Here is a 14,678-nt window from a genome sequence, read left to right as displayed (position 1 = left end):
AGTGGAATCCGGGGAAGCTTCTTAGCAGGGATACTCCTTCCTGCAAGTGAGATCTTGGTAGGAAGATGAAGGCCTGAGGTCTTTTTAATGTACTGCTGCCAGTCTGGAGCCTCTATCCTATTAGTGGGAGCTGGGAGAATGATCTTTTTTTTGGCTTGCCTTTCCTGGCATGAAACATCTACTCTACAGAGAAAAGCTGAGGAGGAGGGCAATTGAGGTCCCAATATTCTTAGCCTCTCTTACCTTGGCAAGAGCCTCTGCTCTACAAGTGGGAGCTAGGTTGGGTATGGGAGCCCCAGTCTTCTTGGCTGTAGCTACCTAAAATTGAGCTTCTCCATCATGGAGCTAGGGTAGGTGAATAACAGACTACTGTAAGGTTATCAAGCTTGAACGAGAAGGTTTCAGTTTCTTAATATAATCTTTCTTCTGAGTCACTTTATTTCACTAGCAAATGTTTATTAGGTCTTTGATACACTCAAAACCATTTAAATTATTCTCCTAACATTTGAAGTCTAGAAATCAAATTTTTTAAACTCCGTGAGGTCTCAAATCTCAGGACTCTATTTTCTTTCATTTTTGCTTATAATCCACTAATTTTCTCTGAGTTTATCTTTTTCTTATAATAGCTTCCAAATACAGCCAGTAAAACAGCAAATATTACTAATACTCTGTTTTCTAATTATCTTCTGGAGCTGTCAACAAAGTAAGCATGTGTAGAGGAGACAATCAAACCAAATGTTTTGTTTTGTTTTTTTTTTTTGTCACCCAGGCTGGAGTACAGTGACAAAATGACAGCTCACTGTAGCCTCAACCTCCTGGGCTCAAGAAATCCTCCTGCCTCAGGCTCTTGAGTAACTGGGACTATAGGTATACACAACCACATCTGGCTAATTTTTGTATTTTTTATAGAGACAGCATTTCATCACACTGCCTAGGCTGGTCTTGAACTCCTGGGTTCAGGCAATTTGCCTGCCTTGACCTCCCAAAGTGCTGAAATTACAGGTGTGAGCCACCATGCCTGGCCCAAACCAAATGTTTGGCTAGTACAAAACATAGATAAACATCTTTCCACTTCTGACATCAGTTTTCTCACTGCTCAACTACTAGGCCTATGCCATATTTTAGGTTTTTATTACATTAGCAGGACACTTCCAGGACCAATTTCTTTCTACTAGAAAATGATTGCTATTTGCTATTAATAATCAATCCCTAAATCTCAGTGGCTTAATACAGTGAAGATACACTTTTTTTTCACCCACAAAGTTAATAAGGTGTTTTGTGAATGGCTTTCCATGTAACTACCCTCCAAGCAATGGGTCTCATCAGTAGATGAGATAAAGATAAGGAGTTTGGGGTATCAGCAATGGTATTGCTTCTGAACAAGCAATTATAGAATAGATGTAGAGGGGCAATGCAGGGCAGTGGTTCCAGGCCCACACCTGAGTCTGAAAGATTGACATGGTTGTGAGAATGAAACAGAATGATACACATGACTCCCTACAGTTCTCTCTAATATAATCCTAATTAGAGTTGTTTCCTTGTCTGTCTTCATAACTAGAATGGGAATTATATCCTTAAATAATATAAAATAGCTAACATCTTATGAGCACCATACATACATGATATTGTATAATCCTTGCAATGATCCAACAAACTAGGTGCTATTGAGGCTCAGAGCAGATTCAGAATCTACATCTGTCTAAATCTAGAATAAGAGCTCTTAACACCTCTTATAGGTTTCTGCCTTGTAATCTTAACTCCCTGTCAAAATTTGCTTTAGAAGAATGAGGCCCCACTTTTAATTTATAAATAAGGAACAAGTTGATTTTTAATGGCATGGATACTCACATGGAAATTTACAGAATACCTACCCCTACTGTTAGATGGAATTTTAAAAATGAACAATTCTCTCTGCAAAAAGTCTTTATAATATTTGTGAATTGTAAAATCCTTATGAAAATATCTCTCTTACTAATCTGTCACAAGGTGAATTAGAAAATGCCAAATAGAGAGGCCGTGCAGTATAGCAAGCACTCTATCATATTATTGGCTTACGTAGTACTTATACTTTGTATACTCAAGCTTACAAAGTACTCCAGGGAAAAAGAGCAGTAGTGTTTGTGTTTGTTTCCTAGGGCTGCGTTACAAAATATTAGACTGGGTGGCTTAAATGACAGAAATTTATTTTCTCACCGTTCTGGAGGCTGGAAGTCTGAGATGAATGTGCAGAAGGGTTGGTTTCCTTGGAGGCCTCTCTTCTTAGCTAGCAGACGGCAGCCCTCTTGCTGCCACTTCACATGGTCACTTCTCTGTGTACACCTGCCCCTGATGTCTCCTCGTGTGTCCTACTCTCTAGGTCTTATAAGAACACCAGTCAGATTAGATTAGGACACATCCTAATGGTTTTATTTTAATTACTCTTTAGAGGCAGTATGTCCAAATACAGTCATATTCTGAGGTATTGATGATTAGGGCTTCAACATATGAATTTGGTGGGAAGGTACAATTCAGTCCATAACAGTATGCAAAAGGGGTAATTGTACCCACCAAGAATTCCTTTTTAAATTGCAGTGAGTCTTGTAAGAGGCCATGACTATTTTCTTTTGCTACTGAGACTTATATGATATCTAGTTTATATTTATATATTTTATGTAATTAACACCTTTATGTACTTCTCATTAAGAAGCAGCAGAAGTCATATATACCAGAAAGCAACAGAAAAAAGTTTATTTTACACTTTAGCACTCTTACTGAACACTGTATTTTTGGTTATAATTTGTATTTTCTTTAGGGGAAAAATGGTAATATTTAATGTAGAAAATCTTAGTAAATGGCATTCTATATATAGTAATTATTTTATATTTACAAATTTTTAGATTCACATATGCAATTCCAACACATATAACTTATTTTATATGATGCATAGCAAAATGTAGTGCAGCCAGGACTTACAGCAATAAGTAGTGGCACATATAGTAACATTCATATCTTGTGGGTTGTCCACATATAGTTTTCTAAGTTTGTTCTGACTAGTTCACTTATTAATATTTTAAAAGCCTTTGTGGTCCACAGTGAACATTTATTCTCTAATAAAAATGTATTTTCTGTAATATCCTCTAGAAATATTTAGGAATATTTCTAATCACATCTGGAATATGATTTCCATAGAAACATAGCTGCATGCTTTTATAAATATATTAAACAGGCTTATCCTCAGTAAGATTTCTTGATACATAATAATGTTTGCTTTTGACTGAAGACTTTCTGTCACTACAAGTTCTAGTTGGAGATATTCCCATATTAATTTCTTGTTCAGGGATTTTTTTCTTTGTGAGTCCTCTTATGTCAACAGAGGGCTGAGCTATGTCTGAAGGCTTTTACACATTGACTGCATTTACATGAGTTTTTTTCCCTGTGTGAGTTCTGTAATGTATGAGGTCAGGCTTTTGAGAAAATAATTTTTAACACTCATTACATGTATAAGGTTTCTCTCTAGTGTAAATTTTCTGATGTCTAATAAGGCATGACACTTCACTGAAAGCTCTCTCACACTTAGTTCACACAGAAGATTTCTCTGCTCTGTGTACTCTCTGATGTAAAAAGAGGTGTGACTTCCTCTCCCATATTCATCACACACATAGGGCTTTTCTCCAGTATGAGTTCTCCTGTAAATGCTGAGGTGTAAGTTTTGGAAAAAGGCTTTCCCACACTCACCACACTCATAGGGTTTCTCCCTGGTGTGAATTCTCTAATGTTCAACGGATGTGACTTATGGGAGAAAGCTTTTCTATATTCAACACACTCATAGGTTTTCTCTTGAGTATGGATTCTCAGGTGTATAATGAGATTTGATTCCCTGCTGAAGGTTTTCCCACACTTAGTACATATTAAGGGCTTTTCTCTCTTATGATTCTCTTTTGCATAATGAGGTCTGACTTCTGGAAGGAGGCTTTTTCACATTCACTATGCTCTTTTTTTTTTTTTGCATATCTTCTATTGCCACTAAATAAATCCAAATAGTTCAAATTCCTACCATAACAGCCACATTTTTGGAATTTTTGAAATAAAGTCCGGGCTCAGATGAAATATATTTTCAAGAGCATTACAGTTGTCACCCCTTTCCTCTGTCTCAGTTCCCTGGTCTATTAATGAAACATGCCTCAAAAGTGTTTATTGGTTCTCCTGGTGCCTCTGCATGTGGTTGGAAGTCTTGCCAGACTTCTAGAAAGAAGCACAATTAACTATATACTGGTAAATATATCTGCTAATGTATTATGACTCATAACTTTTTGTCATATTATGAGATTGAATCTTTACTTTCATGCATAATATACATATGGCCTACAAGAAATATCAAGGCTAAATGGAGTCTATCCCCCCTGAGCATTTCAAGAAAGAAAACCACATTTTTAAAAAATTGCAGTAGTAGAAACAGAAACGGAATATGACAATGAACAAAGTATATATGGCTATATACAAATAGGATTTTGCAAACTGGGCAGAAACACTAAATAATCTTGAGGAATAGTAAAAAGGAACAAAGAAGGACAGTTGCAACAGGGTCAGTGGGGAGAGCTTATTTAGCAGAATTAAAACTGACCAGGGTGACAACGGTGATTGGAGAAAAAAAGTAAGGACTGGATGAGGAACAGGAATATCTGAGCTGCAGCTTTATTAACTAACTGCTGGATTGCTATAGTTTAATCTTCATTTTTCTCTTTGCTTCTAGTGTCTTTTGGCTCTTTCTATTCCACCATCAACATTAAACTAATCTTACAAAACCATAAATTCTCTTTGCAAACAGAAACACCTAACCAGTACTTCAGAAAGCACTAATTTTAATCATATTTTAAAAATTATAATACTAATTTATTCTTTTATGGGTGTGAAGGCCCATGAATTTATATGTTTAATACGAGGAAAATTGGCCACAGGATAAGCCAAATCCTACTTATCTCTGGATTTGATTCGCTACTGAATTCTAATTGCTGAGTTTTTAATCTAGCTCATTCTATAATAGTTCAGGAATACTGCATCAATCCTGACTATTAAATTCTGCCATCACCTTGTTCCCTACCTAGCACATATGGAAGAGGCATTGCAATCAAGTACAAAGGCTCTGAATCCAGCTTACCATGGTCTGAGTCCTAGCTCCATTACTAATTAGGGACAGGGTAAGTTACTTGATCTCTTTGGGCCTCAATTTTCTGTTCTATAAAAAAGAATAGTAACAGTGACTACCTTGTAGTTGTGAGGATAGAATGAATCAATAGATTTAAGCACTCAGAATACTACCTGGCACATAATATGTTTTCAGCGAAAGTCAGATGTTATTATTATATGTATTATTACTGATCCTCAGACAAGTATTTGCTCCTTCCTCCCTCCCTCCCTTCCTTCCTTTCTTCCTCTTTTTTTGAGACAGGGCCTCACTCTATCACCCAGGCTGGAGCGCAGTGGGGGTAATCTTGGCTCACTGAAACCTCTGCCTCCTGGGTTCAAGCGATTCTTCCACCTAAGCCTCTTGTGTGCCACCACGCCTGGCTAATTTTGTATTTTTTTGTAGAGACAGGGTTTCACCATGTTCGCTAGGCTGGTCTCAAACTCCTGACCTCAAGTGATCTGCCTGCTTCGGCCTCCCAAAGTGCTGGGATTGTAGACATAAGCCATTGTGGCCAGCCCTTCTCACTTTCTTAATTCTGCTTTATACCATGATTTCCCAACTTCTGGATATCATCAATGTGGACCCTTAAGTAGCAGATTTCTCAGTGTGGATCTAAATTCTTATCAACCTTCATTTTCACCTATTTTATAAACTTCTGACTGTACCTGACTACTATTAGACTTGTGCTATCTACATCCAGAGCAATAAAGTCACTCCTTGGCTCAGAATTCTACAATTCTACTGAGCTTCCTGGTCCAGTTCCCAACATTAAGTCATTAGCTTATATGAATAGATTTACACTCTGTATCCAGTGTTGGTTCCACAGAGGCCTCAACACAACTTTTGTCCCTTTTAGGCCATTAATTGTATTTTCAAAAGGAGTAAAGCTAAGTTTGGGGGAGATGGAGAAGTAACATTAAAGAGGCTAGTTAGTTGAAGGACTTAAGAATTTAAAAACCCTATGTTAGATAGGCCAGACGCAGTGGCTCACCCCTGTAATCCCAGCACTTTGGGAGGCTGAGGCAGGCGGATCACCTGAGGTCGGGAGTTCAAGACCAGCCTGACCAACATGGAGAAACCCTGTCTCTACTAAAAATACAAAATTAACGGGCTTGGTGGCGCATGCCTGTAATCCCTGCTACTCAGGAGGCTGAGGCAGGAGAATCACTTGAACTTGGGAGGCGGAGGTTGTGGTGAGCCGAGATCACGCCATTGCACTCCAGCCTGGGCAGAAAGAGCAAAACTCCATCTCAAAAAAAAAAAAAAAAAAAAAAAGAAACAAAAAACCATATGTTAGATAATGGAGAACAATTGCAGATTTATTTTATTAAGCTCTTGATAGGATAAATAAAATGCTTTAGGTAAAAATATCTGGCAGAAACATTTAAGAAGATCTAAAGAATCAAATCAATAAACCCAACTGGAACAATAGAAGAAGAGAGAATGTTGGCCTCATTTTGGCTAACATCAGTGGGAATGGAGAAAAAGAAGAAATATAAGAACATTTCTCAAATGTTAAGGAAAAACAAACTAGGGAGAAATAAGCTACTGGAATATTTTGTTAGGGAAACGACATAAGCTAACTTGAAAATCAACAGGATTCCTCTAGATGTTATGTGGGAAATGGGCTTTTGGAGAACATGTTTGAAAAGCAGGGAGACTAGTTAGGAATCTGTTGCACTCATTCATTCAAGAGCTGATGATGGCTTAGAATAGGTGGAATCTGCAGAGGAAATAGAATGGTGATCATATCTGGAGTGTATTATTGAGACCTCCATGGTAGGAAGCTTGATGAACCTGCTGAGTTACCCAATACAGAGAAAATTAGAAAGCAGAATACACTCAAAGGAAAATGAGACAATCCAGTGAAATTAAAAAGTGATGAGGAAATGGAAATGAGACCATGTGTGTGTGGGGTTGCCCAAGTGCAAGTAGGGGCAAATTTTAGGACAGATGACAATAATATAATAAGTATTGCTAATCTTTTTATGGTGTTAATTATGTGCTAGGCACATAAATGTTTTACATATAAATTATTTTAAATCTCTTTGCAACCTTATGAGTTAGATACTACTTTTATTCTTGTTTTATAGATGAGGAACTGAGGTATAAAAGTTAGTAACCTACCAAAATTTACACATCTATTGTGTGAATAGTGCTGGAGCTGATATTTGAACGAGGCAGTCTGATTTGAGTCTGTGCTCTTAACCACTATGTAATACACTAGTATAGTTACCAAAAAGAACATCAGGATGTAGGTAATTACTTAGAAGTATGAGTGGAGGCCTGGTTTTGGTCAATATCAGTAGGAACAGAGGGCAAGGTAGAATAATGTCTTCAGGAATTAAGGAGAGAATGGGAAGTGTGATTGTGAGTAGAAATTAATTATCTGGAGCACTTTATAAGAAATAAAATAGAAGATAATAAATTAGAATAAAATGATGGCTCAATAAATATAGGGTCTAAGAGCTGGAGATATATTTACCAAATACTTGAGGATATTAAATAATGATGTTAAATTGTTTTTGGGGTGATAAGGACTCTTTTTTAAAGATACCATTACCTATTAGAGATTTATACTAATATTTATTGATGGAATAAGATCTCAGGAATTTGCTTCAAGATGATGTGAGAAGAATGGAGAGTACGTGAATGGAGAACAGATGAAATATTGGCCTTAGGTTGATAGTTGTTGAAGCAGAGTGATGGGCACACAGAGGTTTATCATACTCCTTTGTAGGCTAGGTATGTGTTTGAAATTGGCTATGTTTGTAGTGGATTGAATAGCCTCCCCCAAATAATCACGTTTATTCAAAACCTCAGAACGTGACCTTGTTTGAAAATAGGGTCTTTACAGATGTTATCAGTTAAGGATCTTGAGATGAAATCATCCTGGGTTTAGGGTGGGACCTAAAAACAATTACTTGTATCCTTATAAAAAGGGGGAGAGGATGCACAGGCAAAGAGAAAATGGCCATATATAGACTGAAGCAGAGATTGAAATTATGCAGCTACAAGTTAAGAAATGCCTGGGGCCACCAGAAGCTGAAAGAGGAAGAGGATTCTTTCTTAGAGCTTTCACGGGGAGCATGGCCTTGATGACTTCTCTCAATGTCCTAAATGAAATTGATAGGAATCATGGACAGAATACACCTGAAGAAGCCAGTTTCACTCTCTAAAAGCCATGCGAGGAAGATTGGGAAGCTGATTCAGGGCAATGGTGCTCGAGTAGATAAGGAGTTATGTCAAATATTGACAATTATTCCTAAAGGTCCAAGGCCTTTAAAAGAGTCCTGTAGAATATTTCTCAAAGATGCTGATATGGTTTGGATCTATGTCTCCAGCCAAATGTCATGTTCAATTGTAATCCTCAATGTTGGAGGTGGGGCCTGGTGGGAAGTGATTGGATCATTGGGGCAGTTTCTCATAGTTTAACACCACCACACTTGGTCCTGTCATCACGATAGTGAGTTCTCACAAAACCTGTAGATGTCTATTAGGTCTGCTTGGTCCAGAGCTGAGTTCAAGTCCTGAATATCCTTGTTAATTTTCTGTCTTGTTGATCTGTCTAATATTGACAGTGGGGTGTTAAAGTCTCCCATTATTATTGTGTGGGAGTCTGAGTCTCTTTGTAGGTCTTTAAGAACTTGCTTTATGAATCTGGGTGCTCCTGTATTGGGTGCATATATATTTAGGACAGTTAGCTCTTCTTGTTGCATTGATCCCTTTACCATTATGTAATGGCCTTTTTTGTGTCTTTTGATCTTTGTTGGTTTAAAGTCTGTTCTATCAGAGACTAGGATTGCAACCCCTGCTTTTTTTTTGCTTTCCATTTGCTTGGTAAATATTCCTCCATCCCTTTATTTTGAGCCTATGTTTTTAGTAGAGATGGGGTTTCACCGTGTTAGCCAGGATGGTCTCGATCTCCTGACCTCGTGATCCACCTACCTCGGCCTCCCAAAGTACTGGGATTACAGGGGTGAGTCACTGTGCCAAGCCCATTTTTAAAATAATTTCTATTTCTTTGTTGATATTCTCTATTTAATGTTACATTGTCATCAGACTTTACTTTTTTTTGTTGGTTCCTTCACTTGTTTAATCATGATTTTATTGAATTATCTGAATACATTTATACTAGCTGCATTATTATTATTATTGTTATTGTTATTAATCAGTAGAGATGAGGTCTTACTATGTTGTCCAGGCTGGACTCAAACTCCTGGGCTCAAGCAATCATCCCACCTTACCCTTCCAAGTAGCTGGAACTAAAGGTGAATGCTACTGCTCCTGCATATAATAGCTGCTTTGAAGTGTTTGTCTGCTATGTCCAAAACATAGACTCTTTCAAAGGCATTTTCTGTTGTCTCCTTTTTCTCTTGCATAGGAGTCACATTTTTCTGTCTCTTCACATATTTCATATTTATTTTTGTTGAAAACCAGACATTTTAGATAATGTGTTGTAGCAGTCCAGATACTGATTCTCTCCCCCAGGAGCTGTTGTTTTTATTTCTTACTTGTATATGTGTTTAGTGGCTTGGCTGGACTATTTTAATAATGTGTATTTCCCTGTAGTATACACCATCTTTTATACTAATGTTACTTTTCCGATAGTGCAGCCTTGGGCATGGACAGAGTTATCCTGGGATGACAGTAACTTTTAATAGGGCTCTCTATGACTATCTCTTTCCCTGATGTCCCTGTTAAGCTATCTGCATCTCTTGGTATCACACCTAGCCTTTGACTTCCACTAATTGTTTGATCATTGCCTCACTGTTTTTGGCAGTGCCCTAAGGCATAAAGTGTTCCACAGTCTGATATAATTAAATTCAGATTCTTACAAGAGTGGTCTTTGAGGCCAGTCCTTGAGGTTTGTTCTGACTCTGGGAGGGCTTAGATGTTTCCCTCACCCCCTCAATCTGTCTGGTAAACTTCTATCTGGGCTTTAGCTTGCTCTCATAACACTACCAGCTTCCTCTTAATTGCTTACTATTAAAATACCAATTATATTTGAAAGTACCCTTATGCTTGAACTTCCCCACTCAACTGTTCCAAATACAGTCAGTTGCTTGGGGAAAGCTTCAAAGTTCCTGTTTGTTCTTACAATCTTCCTCTCTCTCTCTGGGCAAACCTACATGCCAATTATCTGGAGATGGAGTCAGGGACAGTGGCCCCCTTCCCTTGGCATGACACCTCTGCTTTACTAGCAGAGCACTGGGTGGGGGCAATAGCCTCTGGTCTTCTTGACTTGCTTCTCCTGGCATGAAAACTCTGCCCTAACAGTGAGCTAAGGCAAGTAGGTCCCCAGTATTCTCGGCTTGTAACACATGGGGTAGAGCCTCTGCTCTAGGAGTGGAGGCTGGGAGGAGAAACTGCCCCATTCTTTTTTGATTTTTGAGACAGGGTCTCATTCTGTTGCCCAAGCTGGAGTGTAGTGGCATCATCTCAACTCACTGCAGCCTTGACCTCCTGGGCTCAAGCAGTCCTCCCTCCTCAGCCTCACAAGTAGCTGGGACTATAGGTGTATACCCCCACACCTGGATAATTTTTTTTATTTTTGTTGAGACAAAGTCTGGCTATGTTGCCAGGGCTGGTCTTGAATTCCTGTACTCAAGCAATCCTTCACCTTGGCCTTCCAAAGAGCTGGGATTATAGGTGTAAGACATGCTTTGTGAGAGCCCTATTGTTGCCTACAATAAAGCTTCTGTAACACAGAGCTAAGAGAATGAGAAAAGTTGGAGGCCTGCCCCTCATGGGGAGATGCCATAGTTCTAGACTGGAAAATGAGAAAGAAGAAGCTCTGTTTCTTGGCCACATCTCCTTGGAATGAAGCTTTCATCATGCTGAGCTATGGGTAGGGGAAGACGAGATTGTGGCTTAAATGCCACAGAATCTCAAAGTTCTTACCAAGATTTATTGGATTTTCTTAAATAAATGTTTTTTCACTTTCAGTGATCCTTAGGACAATTTCCAGAGCTTTGAAATGTTTTTTTAGTTGTTGTTTGTTTTTTATATTTTTTTCAACTTATCATTTATGGTAATTTTTTGGAGAGAGAAGGTCTGTGGAGCTCCTTTAACCACCATGTCCCCTGTGTTTCACAGATGAAACAAACAAAAGAAGACTCCAAAAAGTGAAGAGAAGGCACACTAGTTAGGGACTTTGGGATTCAATGCGCTGAGTTTGCTGGGTTTTCTTTTTGGCTTATATATCCCAGGCCTGGAATTGAAGAATATGGTAACACAGAAACATCAATTGACACAGACTAAAGAGTCCTACCCCCAACTCGCCCCTCAAAAGCCTGGTTGCTTTAGCTAGAGAAAACTTATAAAAATCATAAAAAGTAACTGCTGTACTGCAGTGAAACACCATGGAAAAATCTGTAACTTCATCCTGACTTCTATGGATTAAATTGTACCCTCCCCCACAAAATTCATATATTAAAGTATTAACCCTGTGAACCACAAATATCTGAGACAGATCTCAGTCAATTTAGAAAGCTCACTTTGCCAAAGTTAAAGATACGTGCCCATAACACAGCCTCAGGAGGTCCTGATGACATGTGCCCAAGGTTGTCCAAGCACAGCTTGAATTTATACATTTTAGGGAGATATGAAACATCAATCAATATATGTAAGATGAACACTGTCTTGGTCTGCAGAGGCAGGACAATTTGAAGCAAACGCAGGACAACTCAAAGTGGGGAGGGGGTTTCCAGGTCATAGGAAGGTAAGAGACAAATGGTTGCATTCTTCTGAATTTCTGATTAGCCTCTCCAAAGGAGGCAATCAGATATGCATTTATCTCAGTGAGCAAAGGGATGACTTTGAATAGAATGGGAGGCAGGTTTGCCCTAAGCAGTTCCCAGCTTGACTTTTCCCTTTAGCATAGAGATTTGGGGGCCCCAAAATTTATTTTCCTTTTTTTTCCCCACTCTCAGTTCATCTATTTATTATTATTATTTATTTATTTATTATTATTATACTCTAAGTTCTAGGGTACATGTGCACAACGTGCAGGTTTGTTACACATGTATACATGTGCCATGTTGGTGTGCTGCACCCATTAACTCGTCACTTACATTAGGTATATCTCCTAATGCTATCCCTCCCCGCTCCTCCCACCCCATAACAGGCCCCAGTGTGTGATGTCCCCCTTCCTGTGTCCAAGTGTTCTCATTGTTCAATTCCCACCTACGAGTGAGAATATGCAATGTTTGTTTTTTTGTCCTTGCGATAGTTTGCTGAGAATGATGGTTTCCAGCTTCATCCATGTCCCTACAAAGGACATGAACTCATCCCTTTTTGTGGCTGCATAGTATTCCATGGTGTATATGTGCCACATTTTCTTAATCCAGTCTATCATTGTTGGACATTTGGGTTGGTTCCAGGTCTTTGCTATTGTGAATAGTGCTGCAATAAACATACGTGTGCATGTGTCTTTATAGCAGCATGATTTATAATCCTTTCGGTATATACCCAGTAATGGGATGCATGTGTCTTTATAGCAGCATGATTTATAATCCTTTGGGTATATACCCAGTAATGGGATGGCTGGGTCAAATGGTATTTCTAGTTCTAGATCCCTGAGGAATCGCCACACTGACTTCCACAATGGTTGAACCACTTTACAGTCCCACAAACAGTGTAAAAGTGTTCCTATTTCTCCACATCCTCTCCAGCACCTGTTGTTTTCTGACTTTTTAATGATCGCCATTCTAACTGGTGTGAGATGGTATCTCATTGTGGTTTTGATTTGCATTTCTCTGATGGCCAGTGATGGTGAGCATTTTTTCATGTGTTTTTTGGCTGCATAAATGTCTTCTTTTGAGAAGTGTCTGTTTATAACCTTCACCCACTTGTTGATGGGGTTGTTTGTTTTTTTCTTGTACCTTTGTCTGAGTTCTTTGTAGATTCTGGGTATTAGCCCTTTGTCAGATGAGTAGATTGAAAAAATTTTCTCCCATTCTGTAGGGTGCCTGTTCACTCTGATGGTAGTTTCTTTTGCTGTGCAGAAGCTCTTTAGTTTAATTAGATCCCATTTGTCAATTTTGGCTTTTGTTGCCATTGCTTTTTGTGTTTTAGACATGAAGTCCTTGCCCATGCCTATGGCCTGAATGGTATTGCCTAGGTTTTCTTCTAGGGTTTTTATGGTTTTAGGTCTAACATTTAAGTCTTTAATCCATCTTGAATTAATTTTTGTATAAGATGTAAGGAAGGGATCCAGTTTCAGCTTTCTACACATGGCTAGCCAGTTTTCCCAGCACCATTTATTAAATATGGAATCCTTTCCCCATTGCTTCTTTTTGTCCGGTTTGTCAAAGATCAGATAATTGTAGATGTGTGGTGTTATTTCTGAGGGCTCTGTTCTGTTCCATTGGTCTATATCTCTGTTTTGGTACCAGTACCATGCTGTTTTGGTTACTGTAGCCTTGTAGTATAGCTTGAAGTCAGGTAGAGTGATGTCTCCAGCTTTGTTCTTTTGGCTTAGGATTGACTTGGCAATGCGGGCTCTTTTTTTGGTTCCATATGAACTTTAAAGTAGTTTTTCCCAATTCTGTGAAGAAAGTCATTGGTAGCTTGATGGGGATGGCATTGAATCTATAAATTACCTTGGGCAGTATGGCCATTTTCATGATATTGATTCTTGCTATCCATGAGCATGGAATGTTCTTCCATTTGTTTATATCCTCTTTTATTTCATTGAGCAGTGGTTTGTAGTTCTCCTTGAAGAGGTCCTTCACATCCCTTGTAAGTTGGATTCCTAGGTATTTTATTCTCTTTGGAGCAATTGTGAATGGGAGTTCACTCATGATTTGGCTCTCTGTTTGTCTGTTATTGGTGTATAAGAATGCTTGTGATTTTTGCACATTGATTTTGTATCCTGAGACTTTGCTGAAGTTGCTTATCAGCTTAAGGAGATTTTGGGCTGAGACGATGGGGTTTTCTAGATATACAATCATGTCATCTGCAAACAGGGACAATTTGACTTCCTCTTTTCCTAATTGAATACCCTTTATTTCCTTCTCCTGCCTGATTGCCCTGGCCAGAACTTCCAACACTATGTTGAATAGGAGTGGTGAGAGAGGGCATCCCTGTCTTGTGCCAGTTTTCAAAGGGAATGCTTCCAGTTTTTGCCATTCAGTATGATATTGGCTGTGGGTTTGTAATAAATAGCTCTCATTATTTTGAGATACGTCCCATCGATACCAAATTTATTGAGAGTTTTTAGCATGAAGGACTGTTGAATTTTGTCAAAGGCCTTTTCTGCATCTATTGAGACAATCATGTGGTTTTTGTCACTGGTTCTGTTTATACGCTGGATTACATTTATTGATTTGCATATGTTGAACCAGCCTTGCATCCCAGGGATGAAGCCCACTTGATCATGGTGGATAAGCTTTTTGATGTGCTGCTGGATTCGGTTTGCCAGTATTTTATTGAGGATTTTTGCATCAATGTTCATCAGGGATATTGGTCTGAAATTCTCTTTTTTTGTTGTGTCTCTGCCCGGCTTTGG

The 14,678-nt window shown here is 38.6% G+C and overlaps 1 long non-coding RNA gene across 1 annotated transcript in view; it reads right to left on the bottom strand.

Moving 5' to 3' along the window:
* Positions 1-2,209: 2,209 nt before the first annotated feature.
* Positions 2,210-14,678, bottom strand: part of LOC129533391 (uncharacterized) — a 31,497-nt gene continuing 19,028 nt past the window's right edge. The window contains exons 5-6 of the long non-coding RNA XR_008679604.2: positions 5,135-5,212; positions 2,210-2,358 (exon numbers count right to left, since the gene is read on the bottom strand). This is a non-coding gene — a long non-coding RNA (uncharacterized lncRNA). The remainder of the gene's footprint in view (positions 2,359-5,134; positions 5,213-14,678) is intronic.

This window comes from Gorilla gorilla, chromosome 4 (assembly GCF_029281585.2).
Source record: "Gorilla gorilla gorilla isolate KB3781 chromosome 4, NHGRI_mGorGor1-v2.1_pri, whole genome shotgun sequence".
Classification (NCBI taxonomy): domain Eukaryota; kingdom Metazoa; phylum Chordata; class Mammalia; order Primates; family Hominidae; genus Gorilla; species Gorilla gorilla.
Note: the sequence above shows the minus strand (reverse complement) of the source record. Positions and strands in the feature narration are given on the sequence as shown.